Raw genomic sequence first — 11,571 nt, 5'->3', positions numbered from 1 at the left:
CACTCCAGAGTATAATTTTACAACAAAGCACTATAATAAATAACTACAGTGTAAATACAACAAAGTGTTCAGAGGCAGCGTAACACCAGGGGATTTGTAGAATTTTCTGAAAGGGCAAGAGCTGCCCTCGCTCCACCTGAGAGCATCTCCAGAGGTGAGGTCTGCGGTGGCGTGAGGAGCTTTCCTCCCACACGTTATTCGAGTGTACAAGGGAGACAGATGCGATATGCAACTTTGCTTCCAAGTTAAATTTTTTTCGGAAGGTTTTAGGTTTTGTTTCATATGTTTCAAAGCATTTTCCAGTTCTTGGGGAAAGCCTAAATGTGTGCCAAAAATCATCTTCAACCTTCCTGTGATGGAGGCCATGAATGATCACAGCCGCTTAAGATGTGCCCTGGTTTCTAAGAAAGATTTTAAAGGGATTGCCAGCACCTTTAGTGCATTAAATGTGATACTAAACTGTTAGCAACCAGACCCACAGGAGAGCTGCGTGGATTTGTCAAAATTAAGTGAAATGAAACAAGTTCGTTTTATCATCTCTTCTTACTCAACCTACAGTGGCAGCCGAGCAGCGCCCTGGCTCCTGCCCACCCCTCACGCTGTTATCCCAAGCGTGTGTGGTATTAAGAGCCACCACCATTGATAAGATCCACGCAGGAACACGGCAGGCACAGCAAGTCACCACAACGGAGCTCAGAAGGCGACAGCCTCGGTGTGCCCCGTGGTCTCAGTTCACGCCATGTCCTTTGTATCCGTGCCTCGGCCTCGCTGCTGGGGCTCTCCCCTCTGGCTCTTCAAGGACAAAAGCACAGAAATAAAACCCCAGCAAGATGGCTGCAGCTTCAGCCATGGTAAAGAGCCTCCATTCAACTTTCTCTCGGGGCTACTTAGGATCACAGCCTGGACTTTTCTCTCTACCGACACTCAGACTTGAACAGGTTTCTGCCTCTCGCGCTCAACCCGAACCACTTGCTGTTGAGCCATGCTCTGCAGTTGGCAATTCTTAGCCAGCTAACGAAGCTGTGCGGCAGTCGCACAGGCACTGCCGTGTCTGCCGACCTGCCTTGAGTTTCCATCAAGCAGATCCCGCTTTGGGGTTCCCCAAATGTAAGGCACTGAACCGTGCAAAACAGGCGACTCATGACATTTGCGATGCGGCCCAGGAGGTGGGTGGCTGGGCAGCGGGAGGGAAAGCAGGACGAGCTCTGCGACGCTTTACCGGGACAGTTTGTGCTCCAGTGACGTGAGGTGTGCGTGCAGGTGCAAAGCGTGAAGAGGTCTGAGGGCAGAGCTTGGCAGCCAGCCTCACCCAGGGAGAGAAGCTGAGCTAAGCCCAAACTTCAGCCCCACTTCCCCCGTGCTGCGGCACGGCTGCCTATCCGACTGGCACCGGCGGTTGCTTGTCCGTGCTTGCCTTCCACTAGCGCTCGTTAGCAAGGAAAACAAAGTTGGTTGAACAAGAGCTGGCAGGAATCCTGCCACTCCGTTTGCTAAATGGTTCTATTAAAATGTAAACAGAGATCATATTGCAGGGCATCGTCATAACATACCATGGGTGACATCTTAGCCGATTCCCCAGCAGCACTGCTTCCTCCTCCTCACTCCTGCTGCCTTCGACACTGGCTGCCACCCACCACGCTGCTGCTCCTCTTGCACGTCTTGTTCACGATTATCTTGACTTTGAACCGAGCGGTTCCCCACTGGGTCCTTTGAAGGCGCATCGTTATCCGTCAGTCGCTTGCAGCACTGCGGTCTCACCCAACAGAGGCACGGCTACCTCTCCAGCACGTTTTGGAGCCGTGCACTCTCCCTGAGCCTTTCTGCTTTAGGAAAACAGGACTCAGGTGTCGCCTTGCCATCCCCGCAGAAGCCCCCGGCTTTGCAGTTTAGCCTTGATGGAGCACATGACAGGCCGCACAGGTTACACCAGTCTTCCTCCTGCCTCACTGATACACATCTAGTGGGAGTCACCTCTTTGTCCAACTTTAAAATGAACATTTTCCTGCTCTCCCTGGCGCTGCCACCCCTCACTCTCCCCAGGAGCTCTCGGGAAGCAACCACAAACCCATGGCTTTGTTCTCTTTGAAGAATCCTTTAAAGCCACGTGCACATTCCCCTCCCTGCCACCAAAGTCCGCAAAAGCTTGGCAAAAATTGGTACAAAGCTGGGGAAAGGCTGGGGGGGGGGTCTGGGTTTACGACTGTGATGGCTCATCTCGTCTCTTTACCCTTCTGTTTCTCTTCATGTGTGGTTTATTCCCTCCGGTATGTCGGCTGCATGCTCCTTGTCTGTCTGTCCTCTGGGGTTCTAGACTTCAACAGCGGCTCCAAGGCATTACATTAACAAAATAAATTACCTCTGCTGGTAACTTTATAAACTCCAGAAGAGGCCAAAGCAGCGGCAGCCTCGTGTGGGGCAGGAGCCCTCGGCTCTGATGATCCCATTCTGGCACAGATTTCTTATGTGCAAGTGGGGAGCTTTTTGCCTCAATTTCCCCGTCTGTAAAATATAAAATACAACATCCACTCCCCGTTTGACACACACAGGCGATAAGCTCTCTGGCAGGACAATTCAGTGTTTGTCCGCAGAGCACCACGTACGGAGCTGCGTATCTGCACAGGGAACCTCGGCCGCCGCTGGCGCCTCCAGCCACAGCCAACGAAAAGCGCAGGCAGGAACGCAGAAAGCAGCCAGCAGCACTCAGTGAAGAGTTTCTTAGGGGAGCTAAAGATGAATGCTATTCTGTATCATTCTCTAAAAGCTGATTTAATATATATAACAGTTTTCAAGACCATTCTGCTCATGAGATGTATAATAATGAAACCATCTTGACGGAACAGAATGTACATCGCATATATAAAAAAGCTGCAGTGTTAGAAATCTTAATTCTGCTTGGGCTCTGCAGTTTAGAAGTTTTAATTTCACTCCATGAGAATAACTATGGAACACATCTTTAAAACGACCTGGTTTCTTTTAGTTATACTGGAGATAATGGGGGGAAAAAAGCTTAAATCCTGTCTAAAATCTGGGAAAAATCATCTTTGAATGACAGACCACCATTTTCTTTCAGAAGATTAGCAATAGTTTATTATTCCAAGTATATATTTAGACTATTCCACAGTTGCTTTAATATCAACCATATTAAAACCTTTCCGATATAGCTGAACACATTCACAAGCGATCCCAAGCTCCTCCACGTGTCTGTGTGCACGCACGCGAGATCCCTTTGCCAGGTAACAAGGCACGCGGGTGCCACGCGCAGTAACACCGGTACTGCACTCAGTCACACTCCTGCAGCTTGGGGATTAAAAACATTTCTTTAAAATCAGTGTGTTTCCTATTCCTTTGGTGCTGTCCCTGTGCCGGTGAGCCAGACAGTTGGAAATCATCCTGGTAAGTGTGAAGTTCGCCTTTGCCTAAAGAACAGAACTAGTCTGAGATCAAGAGGAGCAAGGCAGGGAATAAAAACACGGGGTACTTAGAGAGAACTTCGGTAACTCTCTTTTGTAGTAGGATGATCCCGGATTCCACAGCAAGTTAAACCAACTTTAAAAAAAATAAAAAGGAAAAAGACTGGAACAGTCGGGGATCTGTGTTAGAGGAGAGGCCGGGTTGCGGGATGCTGGTCCAAAGCGCCGTGAGTTTGATCCCCACCATCAGCTTTGGAGGGCTACGAGGATGATGAGGGGACTGGAGCATCTCTCGCATGAGGACAGGCTGAGAGAGCTGGGTCTGTTTAGCCTGGAGAAGAGAAGACTGAGAGGGGATTTTATCAATGCTTATAAATATCTAAAGGGTGGGTGTCAAGAGGAAGGGGCCAGACTCTTCTCAATGGTGCCCAGCGACAGGACAAGGGGCAGTGGGCACAAACTGGAACACAGGCAGTTCCATCTCAGCATGAGGAAAAACTTCTTTGCTCTGAGGGTGACCGAGCACTGGAACAGGCTGCCCAGAGAGGTTGTGGAGTCTCCTGCTCTGGAGATATTCAAAACCCACCTGGATGCGATCCTGTGCAACCTGCTCTAAGTGATCCTGCTTTAACAGGGGGGTTGGACTGGATGATCTCCAGAGGTCCCTTCCAACCCTGACTGTTCTGTGATGACACAAGCACAGCAGGAACTGTTCGTATTTTCTGCTAGAGGCCAGCTACACGAATACACTTTATTCTCCTGCACCTTGTATTTTGACCCAGCAGAATGCTCTGCTTTGCATCCGCATAAGCTGTCTAGAGCTAACTGTGGCCTTTCTTTGAGGTTTTGTAGGAGGGTTCACAAATGCGGTACACATGGAAACCTGTGATTGACAAGAAAAACTTGTGTAGTAGCTTAACTCGCCCAGCAGTGTGGAAAAAACGTTAAGAACTTGAGGGTTTTTATATTTTGCAAACAAAAGGAAGTTCATTTCCTCTGTTAACTCACCATAGCATTATGTGCAAAAACACGCCTGGAGCTCTTGAAATACCTTTACTTATTTCTGTATCTACCAAATTTATTTATAGAGCCATCTGGAAAACACTGGCTTTTCGTTTAAAAGATACAGTGGAGTTTTTCAGAATTGTTTCATAAACTAAACTCTTTAAAAACACCCACGCCTACAGAAATTGTCAACCGTAATCAAGTATCTGGATTTTTTTTTGGTGTATTTAAGGAGTATTGACAGGACAGTTAAAACTGCCGTATTAATGCATAAATAGGTAATTCTCCATGTGCTAACTTTATTGTGTTAATAAATCTAGCAATTGGCAAATGTGTCTAATACATCCCTGTAAGAAACCACAAATACTTCAGTTATGTCTCATTTGAATGCAGTCTTGGGGCATTCTAACAGTTTAGAAAATAAATGGGAGCGAATTCTAAAATGAAATACAATAAACATGCAGGCTTAGAACATCTGGAACAAAAGTAAGGTGAAAAGTGGGAAACACGAGCGTCCTGGATGGCAGGCGAACGCAACAGGGGAAGAGAAGCTACACATGCCGCCGAGCTAGTTTGTAACAACCACGAGCTGCATTTCACTCACTGTCTAGGCATCCTGGCAATAAACCACAACAGAAATGTTAAAATAATAACACTAATAAAAATAAATAAGGATTTGGGCTTATTTTAGCCAAGATGTTCTAACAAAATGCCACCATGCGTTCCTTGGCCTGTGGTGGGATGCCTGTGTGCTCCGATTCCATTCCTTAATTGCTTTCATACTTTCTACTATTTGCAAGAGTTAGGACTCAATAAATTCAACCCAACTATAAGAGTTAATTCCAACAATCATTTAATCTTCTTGTTGCTCTGTACCATACATATATAGAAGATGACCCAAGATCTTTATTAGTACCTCGTCAATGGTTTGCTATCTAGAAGTATTCCCTCTGACCCATACGTCACTATATGTTCTCATTTAGCAAAACAAGATTGTTTTATAAAATGCTCATTTCCTTCTACTAAACATTAGGTTGCCTAGTCCTGGCCTCAGCTAGACTTTGATTTTGGGGTGCAAAGCACAAACACCACCCTAGTCGATCCAAGACACTGTTGTCCTTAGGGGTGTTGTCTCTGCTGGGCTGGCGTAATGACAAGAATTGTTCCCCACTTAGTTCTGTCAAAAAGATCTAATGTAGAAACATACAACCGCTTGACATCCAAGTGCTCATTTGGTAGCATAATTGTTAAATTTACATGTTCAAGAATACCAAGTACACATTTTTTAAAGTGTAGCATAGCAAATGCAAGGTTATTTCTAGGTGTTCCTACTGCAAATCTACAGCTACACAAACTTTTGAAAAGACACTGTACCTCTGCAAGCAACATCCCCCTATTTCTCCTGATCCCTCATTTATCAGTCCTAAATTGAGCCAGTTCACCAAGGTCATTGTTATAGTGAAGTCTTGAATCTTCCTTCTTCAAACGATCCCAAATTACTGTTAGAAAATGTTGCACTGTGCATTCTCTAGATGTCCGAGTAAAAGAATTTTAGAGCAACATCTGAGATCTCCATGTGCAAGTGAGAGTTGCCACCACCAAAGCGTCTCAGCCTCGATTTCTCTCAAGACACGGCGATCAGCTCACAGATCAGCTCGTATCCTCTGCAGCACTCTGGGGAGCGTTGCAGACTCTGCAGCGCTGAGAGATGCCCAAGAAACATGTTAAACCGTTACCGGATTCAAACACAGGAACGGGCAGCTGGGCAGTTGCTGGCAGAACATCAACAGAACCAGAATTTCCAGCCCAGGGTCCGTACTCCTTCCCCCTCCGCTTATGATGCGATAAGCAGAAAAAAAAGCACATAAAGAAATAAACAATTTTTCTGTAGGACAAGAGATGACACTGTGAATGCAAACTTTACATCCACCAGCACGGAATAACCTTTGGCAGGTGTACTTACAGTTTAAGGCAGTGTTACAAACACTTCCCTAGTTTACCTTTCTGCCTTCGTCCTTCATACACCTGCAGTGCTGAAGGCAAAGACAGAAGTCAGAACCACCACCGTCCCCGATTTACAGGCATTGCTCCCCAGCACCCTCCTGAAGTCCCAGTGAAAGCTCAGTTGGGCGCTTCCAGCTATTCGACCTGCTCGCTGTGCATTCGCTGCTTTTCAGTCTGGACCTGCAGGAGCGAGTGTTGGCATACACGGTACTCACGGGTACCCAACTCCCTTAGTAATTAAGAATTCCTGTATTAAAAACATCCAGAAAAGCAAATTGTGGGTCTGTACTTGTGCTTCAACTTTAGTCCAATATACTTGCCCAAATTAAGCAATACCAAGTGTGCTACCTGGGGTGCAACAGGCCTTTGGTGATCTACTGTGTGCTGCGAGTTCCCTGGACCTTCTTTTGCTAGCTCTCCCTAAAAGATCATTTTAAATTAGCACTGCGAACTCTCTTGAACTCCTCCCAGCGTTTCTCATTGCCAGTTCTGAGCTCCTGTGGCAATGGGCTGCTCAAGTACCACCTTTACGGGTTTTTGGCAGAATCAAATCTTTATTCAGAGCATGAGAGGATAAGACTGAAATTGATGTTGAATTGAAAATGTAATATATTCCCATAAAAATATTGGTGCCAAGATTGCAGCAGGAGTATATAGAATAGTATTTTCTGTCATTCGGTTTCCAGAAAACCAGATACACTTTCAAAATGCAGATTTCAAAGTATCTAAAGGCACAGGACGCAAGGCTTGAAGAAATGTGTGTGCTGAAATCTGAGTGGGACAGACGACCACGACAGCAAGCTGAGGCCGAGCAGGCAGCGGCGGTACCTGCAGTTAACGCCACTCCGCTCCCAACAGCCAACACACCTGTGCCAGGTTACAAACTGGTATGGAAAAAGGAAACAGAAAACAAGAAGTTACAAAGATCCTGACAATTGGCTGTTAGGTTATCTGCAAATCATTCTGATAAGAAACCAAGGAACGGAGCACTAACAGATAGCTCCAAGTTCACAGACCGAGTCGCTACCTTCAGATGTCACCTCCACGCTTAGCTTAACCTTCCGTTTTTCCACGGCACGTGAAATCCCCAAATCCCCTGGCTCCTGCAGGGCAGAGGTGGCCGTACTGGCCTGACCAGCGGCTCTCCTCAAGGCTAGCAGAAGTTAGGAATACCCAGCCCCTCTGAGCAAACACCTTCTGCCTCTCTTGCACGCTTCGCTGCCAAATTGTTCATCTCACAAACAAACAGGAACTGGCTTTTATGCTCGAAGGGTGTTTATGTCTTGCACAATTGATTTAAGGTCCCATCCTGCCGCCATCAGATGTAACAATAAGCCATTACAGGAATTTCCAAGGTAGAGGGTCTGACTGTGGTCAAGGAGCTTCCCCGGACAGACCTTGCTGTCAGAGGGTTGGCAGGGGCCAACCTCCCTTTCCTCCTCCCTCTCTCTGCTTCCCACCCGCCTGGTGTAATAAGAAGGGCTGAGTCCAGCAGCGAGAGGAGAGGAGAGGAGAGGAGAGGAGAGGAGAGGAGAGGAGAGGAGAGGAGAGGGCTCACGGAGGAAGCGGAGAGGACTCATCCCCCTCCAGAAAAGCAGACATCAAGACACAACTCATCACTGCCCCCAAAAGAGAGATGAAGACAACAAAAACCGGAAGTAATTTCAAAGGGATGGAGAGCAGTAATTCCAAATTAACCACGGCAAATGCAGACGAGCTTTATGAGGTGGGCCAGAAGTGTCAATTCTTTCAGGAGTACAAAAGCTTTGCTGAAAAACCAACACCGCAACAGACTCCATCCATAGGGAACCCCTATAGCCCATGGCTGGGCTTCATCCCGACGGACAGTGCCTCATCACGCAGCGCAAGGGGCAGCTGCGTAAGCGTGTAGGTGCCCAGTTTCTGATGCCTTTAAAAGCGCATTTCTGAGTCAGCACTTCACATGACAAAATATATCTCTGCATGTAATAGTATGACCTACGGGGCTGCATAAGATCGCTGGCCAAGAGAAAGCCGTCATTCAAAAACACAGTATAAAGCTGGCACTTTACGTCTTTAAAATGTTTTACTGCATCAGCATCTTTGCTAATTAAGATATTACTGCAGATACGCAGTTACGGCCATCTGAATACACAGGATACGTGCCATATACAATTTGGCCACAAAATCATAGAATGGTTTGGGTTGCTTATGACTGACGTCTGGTTAACTAAGTTCCACCCAGAAATTAATTCACATCTTTATTTAGATTTGTCAAATAATTTCCACCACAATCCCAAAGTAAATAGGTAGGGTAAAATCCTACACTCTGCTGAAATAACTGCTGAAATTTTGCACCGACTATGGGATGTCATCATGATACGTCTCTTAACTCGGACAAGATGAAACAGTAGAACAGACAAGAGGCAGCAAGCTCGGATACCCTGGGAACACACCTTAAACACAACAATGGTGAGTGTGCAAGCGTTGGGTTTTACTTAGAGAGAAAAGAAAGAGAAACATAGAGGAAAATTAGAAATGTGCCAAATGCAAGTAAGTTTATATTCATGTGTTCACAGCAGGATATTCTCCTGCTGCTCAGACAGGCTGTACAACGGGTTTACTATCATCTCTGAATTAAGATGGACACTGTTTTCTGCACTTAGGTAGTCTCGATCTGGATTTTTACTTGGCATTTACTGGAAAAAATTTGATACTGCTTCCAGAATTAAAGCTTCCCCTGGGGTTAAACAATTCACACGGTGATGATTTCTGAATGCCTGCTACTTGCACAGAGTTTCAATTACATAAGTTTTATAAAGGTCAAATATGTTTCTTAACAATGCTGAAGACAACTTACAGACATCAAAACTAACCTAAGAGATTAAATACAGTCAGACAAGTTAACCTGCCTCATTTCAAGTCCATGACTATTTATATGATTACATTCCTATTCTGCCTGTGCTCTGTGGTCTATGAAATAGTGTTTGCAGTTTCCAAAAGTAAGCAATGCTAATTATTCGTTAACATGTGGTTTCCATCTATGTTTATTTTATGGATATTAACCTGAAATTAAGTCAACACAAAAGAAAAAATAAAAACAAAATAATCGAGTATTTTCAGAGACAACACAAGCCTGAGTCTCCTGATGGCTGCTGCGCTTTTGCAGAATTTTAAGATACACACAAACATTTTTCCCCTCCCATTGTTGTTTAAATTATGTACATAAAAGAAAGAAACCAACTTTGCAGGGAAAAGCACGACTTTAACTGTGGTGGATATTGATTTGTTATGTATCAGTCTAATTCAGAAACAAGATAAGAGATGCAGGTTGAATACTTCAAACCCTTCAGTACCAGAACTCCCACCTCTGCTGCTTTAATCCAGAGAGCGTTGGCAGAGCACATCAGAATCTTGCTCAACAGACACGCGAAAGCAAGCGGCGGGAAGCAAAAGCTCCCTCACTGCGCATTTCTGTATGCAGCGCACACAACTGTCTTCAAGAAATCCGATTTCAGACAGGCCTTACTCCACCAAGAGTGTCAGGATACCAGGAACAGAGTGGATAAACACCTAAAAAGCAAGTTACACGTCATAGTTGCAATGAAATAGGTCTCAGAATAATCCTTTAGTTTGCCACCTGCAACTACCGGTACTTGACCAAGTCAGGCCTGCGAGGGTACTACGGGGAATTCAGAGGGGAATTCAGAGCTTTTGGTCAACTCAGTTACAAAACTGTGAATTCCAGAGAAACAGGCAATAACTAATTAGAGAATTCTCTAACTTAGAGAATAAATCTGGAAAGGGCCCATGATCCAGGTGTGTCACAGCCATGGCACTCGCTGCCCAAGTTGTCTCAAAATAGCACAAAGTCATTTGAAAAGCAACAGATAAGGATGTTGGGCCTAACTTGAATATAACACAAGTAATAAGAAAAAAATTAGAGTAATGTGATTTTTAAATTGAAGCTGAACTTTAAATTGAACTGTTAAATAACAGCAGTAACAAAAGCAAGTGAATCATCTTAATTTTCACCAACAGGCAGACCCAAAACAACTACGGATGCGCAGCTGTGGCTGAAGGACACTGACAGTTTGTAAACGTATCATGCAGAAATCTGATGCTTCTGGTTGAATAGGATTCATTTCAGAGAGGAGCGAGACACCTTCAGCATAGCTGTAACCAGATACTACAGGTATCCTCCGTACTTTGGAAACCGTTTCTGAACCCTGGGTTGATCCTCTAAACTTGACATTCAAAACTTGTTTCGAAGGAATTACCTATCCACCCTCACACAATAAAATAAACCCAACCCCTCGCAATTCCTTTGCCGACTCTTCTGTCACAAAGCAATTCTTAAATACTCTTGTGCTGTTTTCAGTTGTAGTCCGCATATGTTAACTATGGCATAATTACCGACCACCATTTGACTGCAACGGTCCTCAGAAGGCTGAAGGTAATTGTGTGTGCAGAGCCAGATGCACAGATTGTAGTCTGCCAGCGGAGCAGAATAAGCGTAAAGACTCAACCATTTCAGTACAGGGCAATTTTTGCACCACTTAATAGGTATTTGATGGAATACTGAAACAAAGCTGTCCTAGAGAGATGTGTAAGCAGAAAACCTTCCCTGCAGAGAGAGACATTTCTTAAAGGACACGCACGAACATCCAAAAGGTTTTGTTTAAGCCTCCTCATATTGGTCTGTTACTCCATAGCTGCAGTCTCAGAAGGCAGCATTCATTTTTGGTTTTTAACATTCCCACTCGGAATGTGATACTAGCTTATTTCAAAAGCAGGATTTGGGATTTTCAGCACCACTGGTGTAGTTATATTTATCAATTTCCTTGACCCACTGAAGATCTCCCCAGTCTTCCAGGTGCACCCCCCTGAGGTGCACTTACCAGGAGAGAATGAAACTGCTTGCAAGATTCTTGGGTATTTTCATGCAGGAAATATGCCCTAAATAATACCAGTTTAACAATTCTTGTACACTTAAAAATGAGCTGCTTGGGATTATATGTTCCTGTTTGGTTGAATACATTCGTATCTTTGCTATGAAAAATACGGCTCTATCAACTGCTTCTTTATGAGCTTGTTATAACCAGCGATAGGACAGTGCAAAACAGGACTGATTTTCTGTTTCATCAAGAAGTAACTCCCTCAGGCATTAAGA

Source organism: Grus americana, chromosome 5, assembly GCF_028858705.1.
Source record: "Grus americana isolate bGruAme1 chromosome 5, bGruAme1.mat, whole genome shotgun sequence".
Taxonomy (NCBI): domain Eukaryota; kingdom Metazoa; phylum Chordata; class Aves; order Gruiformes; family Gruidae; genus Grus; species Grus americana.
Note: the sequence above shows the minus strand (reverse complement) of the source record.